The sequence below is a fragment of the Panthera leo genome, chromosome B2, assembly GCF_018350215.1.
Source record: "Panthera leo isolate Ple1 chromosome B2, P.leo_Ple1_pat1.1, whole genome shotgun sequence".
Lineage (NCBI taxonomy): Eukaryota > Metazoa > Chordata > Mammalia > Carnivora > Felidae > Panthera > Panthera leo.
The window spans coordinates 103,713,818-103,727,111 of NC_056683.1; positions in this window are offsets into that span (position 1 = coordinate 103,713,818).

Genomic DNA, 13,294 nt, shown 5'->3' on the forward strand with positions numbered 1-13,294 from the left:
ACTAGAATAGTCAAAACCATAGCAACAAAACGTGGAATGCTGATTGGTAAGGGCTGGGGAGGGGGGTCTGGGTAATTATTGTTTAATGGTACAGAGCTCTGGTGTTACAAGATGAAGAATTCTGGGGAAGGATGACGGTGACGGTTGCACATTACAAGTGTATTTAGTACCACTGGACCGTACACTTAAAAATGGCTAAGATGGGGGCGCCTGGGTGGCTTGGTCGGTTGAGCGTCCGACTTCGGCTCAGGCCACGATCTCGCGGTCCGTGAGTTTGAGCCCCGCGTCCGGCTCTGTGCTGACAGCTCAGAGCCTGGAGCCTGTTTCAGATTCTGTGTCTCCCTCTCTCTCTGCCCCTCCCCCATTCATGCTCTGTCTCTCTCTGTCTCAAAAATAAATAAACGTTAAAAAAAAAAATTTTTAAAAATGGCTAAGACGGTAAATTTAATGGTTTTGCATTTTGCCACAACAAAAGAAACTGGAAAAAAATACTGAACCCTTCTACATTTAGGTACTTGTACTCAGCTTTGGCAAAACAAAAATGAGCAGGACATAATTTCCATCTTTAAAAAACTCATACAAACTAGTAAGGGAAAGGAAAGAAGATCAATGCCTGAAACGTGGAACATTTTCCAATGCGTTCTAGAGAACACTAGCCTCTGAGACGCTGCCCCCCCCCCAAAAAAAAATGCCACATGCCCTGAGCATGAGTGGAAAATGGTCAATACTCTGAGAGGTTCGTGACAATAGGCAATTATACTCTGAAACATACAGCAGGGAAGGGTGTTTAAGTCCAAAATTCCCAAAGCTAATCTGGTGAAAACTTTTCTTTGCATAATACTTATTAATACAGCAGCTTCACAGAGTACACTTTGGAAAGTAGGCAAATAGCATTCAAAAGTTCTACAAGGCATAAGATCTTAAAAGTAGAGAGGGAAAAAACAAAGGAGGGGCCTCTAACCCAGCCTGGTGGGGATGGAAGCAGAGGGGGGTAGGGGCTGGACAAGACGCTCCACAGGGGGAAAACATCCAGACAGAATTCCAGGATGAGAAAAACCCACATCTATTAAATCTGAGGTAATAGCTCATACAGTCATCAAGACAAATTACATTTCCATAATTCCTAGTTTACATTCCTTATTGGCCCCTGGGTATACTGTTAAGCTTTTAAAACTAAGAAATCACTTTGTATGAGAATATGAAAGCATCTGGCATTCAGTCTCAATTCTAGAACTAGTTTAGTTGTTCTCTGATAACTTTCACAAGCCAGTTCTTATAAGTGTACCTTTGCCCTGTCTCTGAGAACTGAATCCTCATAAGCCAAGTTTAGGGACTTAAACCCCATTTTATTCTTCGTGTCTCTGAACCTGTAATAGAGATTTTCCTTGTATCTTAAAAGGACTTTGACTTGCTTGTAATGACGGTGCCTTGACTCAGCAATTTCTATCCAAATTCTGTCCCTGGCCCTGCTGTCCAGCCCAAAGCAAGCTCATACTTTGCCACTGTAAATGGACATCTCTAGCCACCTGGGTGGATGTTTCGTTCCCATTTGCTTTGTTCCATTTGTGGATGAAGTTCCATTTATGCTCTGATGCTTATGGGTCGCTCTGAAGCACAAAAATATTTGGTGTCTTATTTAACGTCTTGGCACATCCAGAGAACATCTGGACCCTCTGTTGAGGTGCTGTTGAGAACATCTCAGAGCCTATGTCACTCATGCCCACACTCATTCCCAGGGCTCTCCTCTCTATCCATTCAGCAAGCTCTTTAATGCAACCTGCTTTCTTTTACCTTTGAAAGATACTCATACCGGGGCACCTGGGTGGTTCAGTCGGTTAAAAGTCAGACTCCATTTCGGCCCAGGTCATGATCTTGCAATTCGTGAGTTCAGTCCCTGCATTGGGCTCTGTGCTGGCCTCGCGGAGCCTGCTTCGGAATTTGTCTCCCAATCTCTCTCTGCCCCTACCCCACTTGCTCTCTATCTCTCTCTCCAAATAAGTAAAAATAAACATTAAAAATTAAAAAATAAAAATAAAGGTACTCATACCAAATACCATCAGAGTTCTTCCTTGTCCCATTCACAGACTAATTGGGAAACTGTCATCCAAGACTGCTTTTCCTTGCTGAATTCCAAGAACACGTCTTCTCTGTTTTTCTGCGATTTTATTGCTAACTGCTTTGAGGAACTGAGAGAACAGGGAGAAAAGAACAAGCATGGGATAGTGACAATGTTTTAAAAATTGTTACAAAATTCTCAAAGTCATAGTGCTGACTCTGTAGATAATAATGCCATTTAGTCATACATTGTATAGATCATCTGCACACATTCTCAAAGAGACGCACATATCCTACATACCCCAAAACCAAATCTATGTAAATTAGTGTAAATGACTGGAGAGTTTCAATGCCTGAACCAATAGCAATAGAAGAAACAAGTTATCAAGAAATTGTTGCCAAATAAAAAGTGGCTTAATTTAAATATTTTTACTTCAATGGAAGTTTATAAAGTGTAAGTGTTCAGAAAGTCCACAACACATTTCTTATAAAAATTAAAGGAAAAAAGTTAAACCAAGCTGCTTTAAAATGCCCAGGTAGGTACCATGAATATAGTTACCTATCTCTGTGTGTATGAGTGTGTGTACCTTACTGTGAAGCCAGATTAAGATCTGGAAGAAGACATCACCACGGTACAGAGTTCAGCATTTATCCCTCTGTTATTATCTAAAACCAGAAGAACATGCTCGTGTTTGTTTCCTGCGAGGTTAGATTTTCATATGGGATGAAATCAACTAGAAGCCTGGGATACAACAGAAATTATTCTCTAAAGGCCAGGACTCTAGTAAACCAATGATTTTAAATCTACTTTTCCAAGGAAATATCTCAGTTATTAGGAGGCCTGTTCCAGAATGTTCTCAGTGTCCAATTAAATCCCAATATTTGCCTTTGGGCACAGAGAGTCAAATGATTCCATAACTACTAATTTTCTAATGTTACTGGTGCTGAACAGAATTGATTTATCTAGACCAATTCTACATAAGGACAGAATTTATGAGTTTTATATACCAGGCCATCTGATGAAAGGACGAATTTGGTAAGGAATCAGTCCATGACAACGAATTATAAAAACCAATGGCTGTAATGAGTATGATTGGATGGGGTGAATAAAGATCATCAAGATCATCTTGAAGATCTGGGACACCAAAGAGGAAAGCTACGTAATAGGAGGGGAGGTGAGGAAGCAATCACACCAACAAGCTAGATAGTATACGTAATCATCAAGCAATTGAAGAGGCAGAAATATCTCCATGTTCTCAACTGGGTAAATTCTGGATTGAAAATTAAATTTAGGAACAGATTATTAATAACATTTGTTAGTTAAAATGCTTTCAAATAAAATTCATGTCAAAATTAACTTGCAGATGCAAACAAGTATGTGAAAGCTATAGGAGACCTTACTCCCTGGGGTCCATGTAACTCATAAGATTCCTATGGAGGGCCAAGGTATGGCCCTGCTGGGATCCAAGCAGCCATGTGATTTATGTGGTTGGTGTACTTTATGCATACCTCAGTCCAAAATACTATGCTAAGTATAAACCCAAATTTAGATAATTTCTCTATTTTTCTTGAAAATAGAATGAAGATGGGGAGAACATCCTAAAAAGGATGCATTTCAAGCTCTGAACTGAGAATACATAAATGCTTTTGATCAGTTTTAGCTTAGCACCAGGCTCATATGGAAGAATTTTAACAGCTTGGTATGGATTCCCTAGTCTTCTGCCTTTCAAGGAGTTTTACCTGAAGCAATACCTATTCATGTGAACATCCATAAAACTCAACCTATAAGAGCCCTTTTGGGTAAAACTTTTCGCCTGTTTTCTTCCAGGTTCATAATGCTATATGTCTGGCCATTTGCAAGAGGATCTATGAAGATCAGGCATTTTAGTCTAACTTCTTGCACACATAATACTAGTGATATAGCAACAGAGACATTACAGTAATTTTGCAAGGATGTCTCTCAAGTCAGTGCATTTATTTCTAGGATGAGGGTAGAAGAAAACAGTTTTGGGAAACCAAAGTAGCAAAAGGTGTCATTATTCACATGTCAAATGAGAGAGCTTTTTAAGTTTTGTAAATGATTGAGAGATAACCATATAATTCTGCAATGAAAACTATGTATGGTGATGCCTAAAAAGAGAGAAAGGCAATTACTTTATTGTCAACTAGAGTTATAGGTCAGTGGAGTGAGTAGCAGTATAGATTATTATGTGCTAACACAGCTGTTTAGGAAATTTCTCTCATCCACTATGCCATTTTATGAAGGGTATTTAAGAAATTAAAAGGATTGACTCAGCTGAGGAAAGAGTAAATAATAATGGTAATAATAAGAGCAGCAACTTGTTAAAGGATTTGAACAAAACTCCTTTGCCTGGAAACCCAGCTCCGTCTGGATTAAACTCCCTGTCCATCTCTGACTACACCTGACCAGGAGCTGTGCTCCTGTCACCTGACTCCCAATCTGTTTTATGGACTCTGCACCCCCTTGCTCACTTACCCTGGCCACGTGTGCCTTCTTATTGCCCAACACCCTCAGGACCAATTACCTCCCTATCACATCTTCCTTGACACCCAGGCAGAGGGAGTTGCTACTCCCCCAAGCTCCCTTAGCATAATCTATTGTAAACTCTAGTGTAACTATGTGTGATGCTTGCATCATTATTATTCTCAATAATTCCAGCTGAAGTGCAGCAAGTCAGAGAAAGACAGATATCATATGTTTGCACTCATATGTGGAATTTGAGAAACTTGACAGAAGACCATGGGGGAAGGGAAGGAAAAAAAAGTTACAAACAGAGATAGAGGCAAACCATAAGAGACTCTTAAATACAGAAAACAAACTGAAGTTTGATGGCGGGGGTGGGGGGGTGGTTGGAAAGGACGGGAAAATGGGTGATAGGCATTGAGGAGGGCACTTGTTGGAATGAGCACTGGGTGTTGTATGTAAGGGATGAATCACAGGAATCTACTCCCAAAGCCAAACCTACACTGTATACACTGTACGTTAGCCAACTTGACAGTAAATTATAAAAAGTAAGAATAATAATAATTCCAGCTAAAATCTCCTCATTTATTTTCTCCCATTTCTGCCTTTCATTTGTCTCCTATACTCAATTTTTTCATGCAGTCCTGCATTCAGCCAAAACAAACTGACCCTAAATGCCTAGATGTTGAGACCTGTGTGTCCTCTGCCCAGTCAGTGCACAGCCCTCCCAGGGAGTGTGTGAACGGCTCCCTTTCCATCCTTGCTGCTCTTAACCCACCCCCAGCCCCGTTCACTCCCCAGGAAACCACAAGTCCACTCATCGCTTTTAAAGTAGAGCTGCTGTCATTTCAATTTTCAAAAAGGCTTCTCTAAAGAAAAAGAAAAAAAAAATCAAAATTTCCCAGCCTAGCATAGAAGGCTGTTGATGATCTTGTCCTGAATTTTATACCTTTCAAACCCAGCCTAATTCATCTCCTCACTGCTCCCTAAACACCTGCACAAGTCCTCACTTTCATTCCTGCTTACAGCCGCTTGCATCTGGGCTGCCCTGATCTTTCTCTCACCCAGCCAGATCTTGATGCTTTTCAAGACCTCTCCCATAAAGCCCTCCTCTTCATCCACAGTCCAAACTAACCATTCCTTCTTCCCTGCTCACAGTGCTTTATCACTTCCCTTCTCAAATACACTTTCCAAACCTTGGAGCGTGTTACTTGATAATTAAAATGAATAGGTCTATATACCGCACCACCTACCTCTTTCCAAGTAAATGTCGTGTTTAAAAAAAGATTGGGTGTGGGGCGCCTGGGTGGCTCAGTCGGTTAAGCGACCGGCTTCGCCTCAGGTCATGACCTCACGCTTCGTGAGTCCGAGCCCCATGTCTGGTTCGGTGCTGACAGCTCAGAGCCTGAAGCCTACTTCCAATTCTGTGTCTCCCCCTCTCTCTGTACCTCCCCTGCTCATGCTCCATCTCTGTCTCTCAAAAAATAAATAAATGTTAAAAAAAAAATTTTTTTTAAAGTTTGGGTGTTAAAATGGTTGTGATAATCACAAGAGATTTAATTATCCTAAAAGTTTAAAAATTAGATTTTTTGATGATTACAAGAAACAGAAGAGATTAAAGAAAGTATTTCAACACTAAAGTAACGTTAAGAATCGGCATTTAATTTCCATGGAGTTGCTGTTCCAACAGGGCAGAGAGCCTTCTTCCTAAGAGAAGTTCCTAAATCCAGGCATTCCCTTCGAAGACAGACAAAGATAAAAAAAAATAGATATACATACACACTATTACACATCTATGTGTATGCTTTACGTATATATACTATATACATATTCATATCCCAGGCATATAATTCATACCCTCTGGAAAAATCTCCACCCACCTCATCGCATGTCTATTAATGGAATCAGTCAAGAGCTGGGAGGATGGAAAGACAGATTCTTGACTGCAAGGCAGCCTTCCTAAATATCTCACTCTGGTGACTAAGACAACCTTACCATTCCCCTCGGCTTGACTAAATTTTAGACAGACTTCTTCCTGACTATAGACCCCTGACCTCACTTTCCTTAGATCGTTTACTTTGGAAAGCTTGCAATTGTAAATTCTTTCTCTGCCTCTTTGAGATAAAATCTTCTCAGCCTCTTGCCACTTTTACAACCCAGGAATATCTTTCTCGAGGCCCTGGAGCCATCCCTTTGAAATGTAATCATTAAGAAAGATAGCACCCCTATCTGCCAGTCTCTGTGGGAGGATAGGAGCCTAACTTAGATAAGTGCCAATTAGCAAACACAGATGGCCTAATCACCCTGACAACCTCCCCCTAACATCCTCCAGTACTTTTCCATTAGCTCTCCCCAGTGCTTAAAAACTCTCTGCCTTTTGTTTCAGTGAAGTTGAGTTCACGCTTTCTCCCCTGTTTCAGTAGTCTTGACCCCTATTGCAATAGTCTTAAATAAAGTCTTCCTTGCCTGTTTAACTTGTCCGGTGCAATTTTTCTTTGACATGACAAGCTGAGCAAGCTAGTGCATTGCTGCTGACCATTTAAGTGAGGCAAGTTTCAATGTGTCATCCTCGATCATCTTTTGATAAGAGGTAAGCTGGGATGACAGGTTGTTAATGTTCCCCACCTTCATGATCCCATGGTCATATGCAAAGGGTAAATGGGAGAAAAGGCATCCTACTTACTGCTTCAGGGGATTAAATTCAATTGAAAAAATAGTTTTAAAAAAATAAATGGAATTGTTTTTCTAAAAGAATTAGTGGTGTTCCTCTCCTCCCCTCTAACTGTTCACAGTAGAGTCCAGTTGTTACTAGAACCATCCACTTCTTATGATGATACTGTAATAATGGTTCACATCCAGATGCTTTGATTAAACTAAGTTTGATTTACTCTTGACTGGTTTTTACGGTTTAGGGAAGAGAATGACACCATTAATATATCTAGACAGCATAGGTTTGTGACAGCATAGGTCACAAGGCTACAAAAACCATGGGCAGCTGCCCTTGAACCAATAGCATATCCGTGCTTCTCAAATGTATTTTTTCAGACATTACATTTGAATATTCCAACCCACTTTCTTCTGTCTCCTGTATCAAAGAGCGAACAGTAAGTTGTGAGAATAGGCGTGTCAATACTAATTACTAGCGATTTGCAGGAGCACAAGGATAAAACCAACAAAGAAAATGGAAACAAAATACATTCAGAGTGACATTCAAGAATTCACAAAAGACATGTTCCGTGAATCACTTTATGAAATGTATTTCGTTCAGATATACTCTCCTCTTTTAAATCATTCTTTGAATGGTTCTCCCTTTGGACATTTCAGGATAATTTAGCTACAAAGCACGACATACAAAGGTGACAATTTGTGATTTATTGCCTGTGATCCCTATAAGGTAAAATATAAAGGAAAGTTGGTTATTTCAGTTTGGGGAAGAAATCCACAAACGATTTCCTATACCTCTCATCTGATTTACATGTTTAAATGGGGCTACAAAGGGAATTCTGCATTGGATTAGGATTTTAAATTTTTAATGGTATTTCTTTGAATATGAAGTAAAGTTCTCATGGCAGACTTTTTATCTTCTCAGAGTTCAATGCTAAAGACATATTCCCAATTCAAGTGAGAGCAATTTTGAAAATTTGAACCAAAAAATAATTATATGACAAAATAGTCACAATGATTGTCTCTGGGTAGTAAAGTAATAAGCAATTGAATATTTCTTTTTCTTTATTACTTTTCCTTTCTAATTTTCCTGTATTAAAATGAATCAATTGTGCAATGAAAAGTTAAACATGCTCAAATAAGTTAGCAGACAGTTATTCATCAAAAAATCTATGAACATCTTCTAAAAATAGGACTCATAAATTGTCAGCTTCCATTTACTATTTAGTATATTAATCATGGTTATTTAGTATATTAAACTTGGTTAAAGTTGCTTTTTATACTAGATTCACAAGGCAATATTATTTTCTACAGAAAACAAGGTAGAGGGCTGGTTGAGACATGGTGCTCAGACATTACCTTGCATTATGCAAAATGAGGGTGATTTTCAAGATAGGAACTGTGGACTCAAAAGTGGCTTAAAATCCCACAGTGGTTCTCCACTGTGCCCAGAATGAAATTGAACAGTCCTCACAAGGGCCCATAGATTGTGGGTATTATAATAATGATAATGAAAACAGGTGCTAACATTCATTGAGCACTCTGTTTCACAGGTTATGCTAAGTACTTTGCAAGCATGAACTCATTTAGTCTTGAAAACTGCCCTCTGTTGTGGGCATTATTGTTCCCCTTTTCCAGATGCAGACTAAAGCCAGAGTGATCAAGGTGCCTCCAGGTCATTTGCCTGCCAGGATGAGATTAGCATGGCTCAATAACAATTTTTTATTTTCTCCATGATTTTGAACCCTGGACCATGGTTACAAATGGAGGAACATGGGGCACCTCGGGTGGCTCAGTAGGTTAAGCCTCCAACTTTGGCTAAGGTCACGATCTCAGGGCTCCTGGGTTCAAGTCCCTGCATCGGGCTCTCTGTTGTCAGTGCAGAGCCAGCTTTAGATCCTTTGTCTCCCTCTCTCTCTCTCTCTGCCCCTCCTCCACTAGGGTGTGCACACACATTCTCGCTCTCTTTTAAAAAATAAACGTTGAAAACAACAAATGGAGGAACGTGGGCTCTCAGAAAAAAAGTTTTCTTATGGAAAAGAACCCTCTGCTAACAGACACCAATATTTATACTAGTCATTCTTTATATTACCCTATGTTTATACCCAAAGTTATAAACCTATTTGGGGGCTAACAGGCTATTGATCTTGTCAATTAATTAACAGGATTATGTTAAAAATTTATATAGTTTTTCACTGTTCACAATATGCATCAATTCATTTACTCTTCACACCAACTACATGAGACAGGATTAATTTACAGAGGAGAAAACTCAAACTTAACAGATTAAGTGGTGTCTCACCGGCTATACAGCAGAAAAGCAGGAGACGTGATACTCAATTCCACGATCTTCTGACTTGGGTCGGTGTTTTCACTCTATTAAGCTTTAATATTAATATTTCTCTTTCATTCATTGTATTATTGTCAGTAACCAAGGAACAAAAGAATTACACTTTGGCAATGAAGCAGTGGTGGTCATTAGATCGCTCCACTTGTCAAAAGTGAGCTAATGGCATCCATCGAAATCACGTTCAAGATGTCCCTCCCCCACTCTCCCATTGATCCACATCCCCAACAGGGCTTTGGAAACTGGAAAAGTCACACAAATGCCCAATGGACAACGTGGAGGCCAAGTTGCCCAGGGCAGCTCCTTCTCAAGTAGGAGACAAGCATGGCATCCGTGATGGGGGAATTTAATTACCTCTCTGGGTTATATATATTCTAAGAATAAAAGCTGTGACATCTTTAGGCCAGAGCTCTAGCGAGGCATTTCAATCACAAATTGCAGGTTTCCACTTTGTCTGTCGGGTCTGAACACTCAGTGTGAAGCTAACCACCAAAGAAAGCCATTTGGAGAATAGCTGGACAGCAATGAAGTGCAGAGTGAGGCTGGAGGGACATTTTAGCAGCTCCCTTGCCTCAATCTCTCCGTAAGGGATTTTACTGCCTTAGGTCAAGGCCTGTTCCAAATTCAGGTCACCAGAGCCTCCTAAGTGCCAGCTGGACTGAGCTCTGAGTTTTCGCGTGTGTCACTCACAAAGCAGCTACGGCAAAGTACAGTCAGAAGAAGATTTTATTAGTACTTGCCAACAATATGCAGTGCACTCAAAGGTACCAGAAAATGTAATTTTATAACTGGTAGAAAACGAAAATATAAATGGCATGTGCCCTGAAGAATTTTAAAAGCACTACAAACGGAAAACCTCTCAGCTCTTCACTGGATCATGTAAGACCTCTGTTTACCTGGATCTGGTCTGCTTCTCTGACTTCCTCGCCCAATCCTCCTTGACCCCATGCTCTAGCCAAATGCATATTCTTTTAGTTTCGTGTCCTTTCCTGTCCCTTCCTTTACACAGTTTGCACAACTTGCGCAGTGCAAATATTTCTTAGGAGCTAGCATTCTTAAGTGACTCTCGTTTATGGAGCTACCATTATCCATTCCACACGGAGAAAATGCCCAGTCTTCCTCCATTCCTCCGTATCTCCTGGGATCAACTTCTGTTACCCGTCTCATGAAATCACCATCATTTGTTCACAGGATGCTAAGCAGTTCACTGGACAGTAAGTTCCACTAAATGATCATTTCCTCACTCACGTCCTATTCATTTTCATAACTCCAAGACCTAAAAGAGCACCTAACCATGAATGGAACTGGCTGAAATGAAACGGTGAATAAATAAATCACATAGATCCTGTAGAGATATCACCCTAGTGGTTGAAAGCACAGGGCTGAAGCCAAAGTTGCTGAAGTTCAGAACCGAGCTCTACCCCCTACCTAGTAGCTTTGTGATGGCCAAATGGTCACTTCACCTCTCTGTGCCTGAGTTTCCTCATCTGTAAAATAAGCTACTGTGTGATTTCAATGAACTAACAGCAATAAATGGAAAAGCACTTAAGACATAGCCAGACGCAGTATAGCTTCTTGACAAATGTTAACCGGCTTTATCATTGTGTTCCCACGACATGGCACTATGACATACTGGCCAGGATTTTGAGGTACACGATACAGCAGCCCCGAATTCAAATTATGCTCTGCCACCTTCTCGTTATGTGGCCTTGGGCAACTTGCTTGAGTTCCCTCTACTTTGGTTTTCTTACCTTTAGAAAAGGGATAATAATACTGCCTATATCATAAAACTTGTTGGAGAATTATAATTAAATGAAGCACATAATTAACATAGAGTCTGGCACATGGTGGATTGCTCCAGAAAAATAAACCACTCACTACTGTGGAGTTTTGTTTTTTACCTTAAATCAATATCAGTATAAAATCCCTTGGGTAGTGCCCCAGGACAGGCACCCTCACCTACCTGACACTTTTATTTGTGCCTCATTCACTTTGGGAGGGCAGGATAAAGTCACTGAAGAAGTACAGAGTGTGTTATATTTTGGGCAAAAACAAGAGAAGTTAATATCCCTGGCTCTAGTTCTCCAGGAAATAGGATATACCGTTTGCTGCTTCTGAACAGGTTAGAACATAGTTATTTGTGCCAGTCCCGGCCCTGTTTGCCCTTAGATCTGTTTCCAATCTTTCCTATTGACTCGATATAACATATGTATGGTGAGGGGAAAACTAGGTCTTGCAATGGAGAGGCACTGGGAAAAGATCGGATGGTGAGAAAAAGAGGAAGAGAGAAGCCAAGGTATTTCTCCTCCTCCCTCTGTCCAGTTCCAACCAGAGAGGCCCATCCTGGTCCCAACTTTTTTTGCAGTGACCCTGATCCCTGAGCAACAGGTAATAGCACCCCTCTCTTTGTCTCCAACTTGGGGTAATGGTTGTTGTTGTTCATCTCGGCCTCCTTTTATTTTTAATGTTTATTTCTTTTTGAGAGAGAGACAGACAGACAGAGTGTGAACAGGGGAGGGCCAGAGGGAGAGGGAGGCACAGAAGCTGAAGCAGACTCCAGGCTCTGAGCTGTCAACACAGAGCCCGACATGGGGCTCAAACCCACAAACCATGAGATCATGACCTGACCCAAAGTCTGACACTTAACCCACCGAAACACCCCAGGTGCCCCTCCACTGCCCTTACTGTTTGTATATAACTCTCAGCTCAACACATCACCAGTGAAACCAATGCTTTGCATTAATTCCCTTGTGGTTTCTATTTTCACAGTTCAGCCCTGATTGATCCAGTGATCTTCTGCATTATTTCCCTCTCCTTTCATTTGATTGCTTTAGAAAGTGGTCCCCTTCACGCATACATACGTGGACGCCCACACACTATGAGTGCTGTCACCTGTGTTAAAGAAACAAAGGCAGGTCTTCTGTGATCTGGAACAAACTGGTCATGTGAGTTGATTCTGAAGTGACTTTATCATCTAATGCAGTGGCTCTCAACTGGTGAATATTTTGCCCCTCCCCCAGCTACAGGGACCGATGTCTGGAGAACTATTTGGTTGTTCCTGTTGGCAGAGAGGGGGGTGCAGTGATACTGGAATGTTGTGGGTAGAGGCCAGGAGTGCTGCTAAATATCCTACAATGCACAAGACGAACCTCCCCCTCCTCCCCGCCCCCCTGCCGGAAAAGAACTCTCAGGTCCCAAGCGTCAATAGTTAATTGAGAGACTCTGATCTAATGACACAAAACTCCACACTGTCGTACTGCTGGATGCTTGTTGTAGTTTCCACTACAGGTCACAGAGAGACTATTCAGGATCCAAAGTTGTTGATGGTGATCACGTAATAGGGATCGTGCCCAGTTGTCAGTTGCAGTATACAATTCATATTTAATTGATTTGCATAAACTTGAACTTCACTACAGATTGCTTTGTTTATGTGCATACTGAGCAGACAAAGGAGCAACATGCATAAAAAGACAATGAATTTTCAGCTAGGGAGCTTTGTGTTAAATAATTTTTATTTTAATTCTACCGCTTGATTTTCCCAGCCAGCCTGTGTAGCAAATAACAGATTTTTCACCAAATACTTAAAAACAAAATTAGGATTCTGGTCCCATGTGTTCTACTGGAATATTTGTAACATTTTCCTTCACGAGGCGGAAGCTGGCTAGGTGGCTCTCAAGCACATTTCTCTTCCCTGTTGTGTATTAACTCATCTGTTTTCATCTCCAGTGTGGTGTCACACAGAG